At 30.5% G+C, this 3931-nt stretch overlaps 1 long non-coding RNA gene across 1 annotated transcript; it reads left to right on the top strand.

Annotated features, from left to right (window-relative positions):
* Positions 1–1523, top strand: LOC136274722 (uncharacterized). Its single transcript, XR_010713156.1, has 4 exons — positions 1–59; positions 222–347; positions 647–843; positions 1081–1523. It is a non-coding gene; the product is annotated as an uncharacterized lncRNA (long non-coding RNA).
* Positions 1524–3931: the final 2408 nt, after the last annotated feature.

Below are 3931 nucleotides of genomic sequence, written 5' to 3' on the forward strand. Positions count from 1 at the left end.
ATATGGAATTCGCTGGGTTGAAAATGCCATATGTTGAAGCACTTGGAAAGCTTGCTTTGGTAATAGAGAAATGAATTATAGCCATTAAAAAAAACATAAATGTATACTTATGATTTTAAAACTAAAATTCTAAAATTTAATCACAAAACAATAACATATTTTCACTCTTCAATCAGTTGAATTATATGTATTATTTGATTCATGTACCAGTATATTTTCAGATATCCAAGCACATTTATCAAGGTGTTACGTCAGTTGGTTCTGAATTTGAAGATTATCTTGCATTTATCAAAGACAACATTCCTCAACTTGGCAGCAAAAGCAAGACACATTTCTGTGTTCATATAGTATGTAAAATATAGCTCCCAATTGGCTTGTGTTTACAGTATCACTAATAAATGACTCAATTCTGAATGTAACATATATACCATATATTAAATACTGCAAGGAAAGGCACATTAATTTCAAGCAGATATATAGATGGTTAACTATGAATGAAATACTTTCAATAAAGGATAATAGGACGGATATATATATATAATGTAAATTCATGGCACATATATTATATCTTGTAAGTTACCATATGGTAAATCATACATGCTTGTACTTAAATGTTAGATTGTCTGATCTTGTTTGATAATTGCAGTCTGATGACATAATAAGGCATGGCCATCCTCTTCATTTCACTGAAGACGTGTTTGAAAAAAACCACAAATCAATAAGAGAGAGTATTCGTCATCAGAACGGCCATCAAAGGTCAAGGGATACGGTCATCCAATTTGCAAAGTCAGAATTGACAAAACATGTGGTGTCTGGAGGTTTCTTGCATTTGAATGATACATGGTAACAATTTTATTGTTTAATTTATGTAAATATCAGTAATTTTTTTCAGTTCCATACGCAATTTAAATCTAATGAAATGTTATATGTTCAAGCAATATTTATCTGTTATGTATAGTTATGTCAAACCATTAGCTCATGGAAATGAAGTGTAAATATCAAAAATTTATTACATGATAGATACATTTTTTCCCCCGCATATTGATCGACTAAACAACTGATAAAAAAATTATCTTGCAGGAAACAAGCTAGCAGTTTTGTGCTGTCATATGGAAATGACAAGAAAATCAAGTCTTTTCTTGGAGTCCCTGACCAAAATAAAAATTTTAAAGCTGGGGAGCTGCGGAACGTGACCAGAACTTCTTCAAGGAAACCAATGGCAAGTACATATATAATTAATGATTATAGGTTAAGAATAAATGTATAGATTATTACCTGGCCATAGTTTTTATATCGCATTCCTTATTAGCCCAATGCCACTGTATATTCAGCATGAGAGCCGCTAGGCTCGAAATCAGAGTTGAAGAAGGCATATATACCAAACTCTACATCATAATAGCTGATGGTTGACGAAAATTTTATGAAAAAATAATTAATGTACATGAATCTGTCTTAATTAAAGGAATGAATTGTATTAACTCTAAAAATGAAATTTTGTTTGTCTTTGAGGGTTTTATATATTGCTTCATCTGCATTAAACAGGGTTACCCCAATCTACTGGAAGAGTTGGAGTTGCTCACAATATCTGTTGCCATTGACACTGATATTGCTAAAGATGCAAAACTATACAGCTGCCTAGGATGCATAACAAGCGAAGGAGATTATGCAGGCATTCAAAGCTTTGTCTTATATTCAGAAACTGTAAAGGTAACTTTTAATTAAGTATAGATAATATAACAAATATGGATATAATGAATATAATGAATTCATTTCTAGGTCACCTGAGTAAACTCAGGTGACGTATTGCTATCTGTTTTCGTCCGTCGTCATGCATGACTTCTGTCGTGGGTTAACAATTTTACATTTTTAACTTCTTCTTAAAAACTACAAGGCCAATCGTTACCATTTTTGGTGTGAAGCATCTCTATGATAAGAGGAATCTCATTTATGAAATTTATGGGTCTACCACAGGAGAAGTGAGTAACTCATGATGATTTTTAAAGCTGTTTATTTGTTTTTTGTCTAAATGCCCACATGGAGAGCTTCTGTCTGCCCCTGGGGATGGGGGATGGGAGGTTGTTTTAGATAAAACATGTATACTAACCACCTTGTTTTACATGTAGATTATTCATGAGAACATATACACATAAAACCTATCCTAAAAGTTAACAAATATGGGATTATTATTTTCTGTCAGAGGCTTGCAACTTTTTAAAATCAGGTCATGCACTCTATTATGATCTTTAAGTTTTTCGCTAAAATTATAGGTTTCATAGTCCTTTTTGAAAGAATATTTCAGGCAGGGAGATGGCCGTTATTACAAATTTATAATTTTTTTTACTTCATAATGAAAATTAAATGCATATATGAGACTCCTAGACAAGTTTGGGTATGGGTTATATGCTACTCAGGTGACCATTAAGGCCTATTGGCCTCTTGTTTTTTAAAGTATTAAATTGATTGTATTTGTTGATACATTGATCAAATGGAGAATGGTTTTGTACATACAACTTTTAATGAAAACCATATAGCTATATTGAGCTTTATGGCCAACTCGGATTCTTATCATAAACTGCAATAACAGTACCAAATGTAAATGTAACAAAACATAACATCATGTAGGTTGATATGTTTTTTAAACAGAGATATTGTGACATCATTAAAAAAGGTTTATATAAGCGTTAACTTTTTAAATTAGCAAATGAAATAGCATATCACAAAAATATAATAATGTAGTTATAATGTAGGAACTAAGGGTATTGTATGTAATGTATATTCCGATATTTGTTTCAGGACAGGATTGGAGTGATTCAGAAGCTTCTACGTATAAAGACCAAGACAGCAGAACACGAGATAGCTTTTTTGAAAGTGTGCAACATTTCCTTTACAAGTTGCAACCAAGTGGTGCAGTTAACAAATGAGACTCACATTAAGAAAACATGCCACATTCGGCATGTTGTTCATGTTATTCATGACTGCAAACGAGGTGGCTGCAGAGTTGTAGAGAATCACAATGAAAAATCTCTAAAGCACAGCAATCACAATGGTTACATTATTAACAGATTTAGAATTTCCAAACTACCCGATAAGCTACAATTATAATTGTTGGTGCAGATCGATACAGTTAGTTCAAATGCAGATTAATGCTAGGTACTTTTAAATGAATATTCCAAGTCTTGTAAATGATTTTTTTTTTAAATTTACCAATTGGAATAACATTGTATTAATAAATAGATAAATTAAAGAAAAATTTGCTACAGCAAAAATCTCATTATAATGACATTTTTCAAAGAAAACCAATGAGTTTTGTCAGTAATGTTTACATATGACAACAGCAAAAGATTCTTGCCTTATTTTTTGGAAAATTATCTAACTAGTGTTATTTTTGATTTGTAGTCATTCTGCTTTGAAATGTTCACTTATCACTTGTAAAGTTTTACAATAGAATAGCATTAGCAGTTTTGTGTGCCTTTATTGTGTATAAAGCACCTTTTCTAATCTAAATAAGTTTTTATTTCTATTCTTGTTATAAAATAGGTTTGTATTTCTGTTCTTTTTATACATGTTAAATAGGTTTGTATTTCTATTATTGTTATACATGTAAACTCTTTATTATATGATGATGATATTGTATTACTACCTGAAAGCAAAAATGGGTTTACATAACTGTTTAAATATTCTTGAAACAGTTCACCCTTGAAACATATTGTTCTAAATCAAAATTACAGGTCAATATTGAAAAATCAAAAGTTCTTTTATTTAATTCAAATGTGAAATCTTGTATTGATAAATTAATTTACTTATAATGGAAATTTACTTCAAACTGTGTCAAAATATTGTCATTTGGTTTAACTTTAATATGTAATGTACTGTTTATAACTTTGCTACAGCAGTTCTCATGGAAAAGACCAGAAAAGCTTACTATAAGATC

The sequence above is a fragment of the Magallana gigas genome, chromosome 1 (assembly GCF_963853765.1).
Source record: "Magallana gigas chromosome 1, xbMagGiga1.1, whole genome shotgun sequence".
Lineage (NCBI taxonomy): Eukaryota > Metazoa > Mollusca > Bivalvia > Ostreida > Ostreidae > Magallana > Magallana gigas.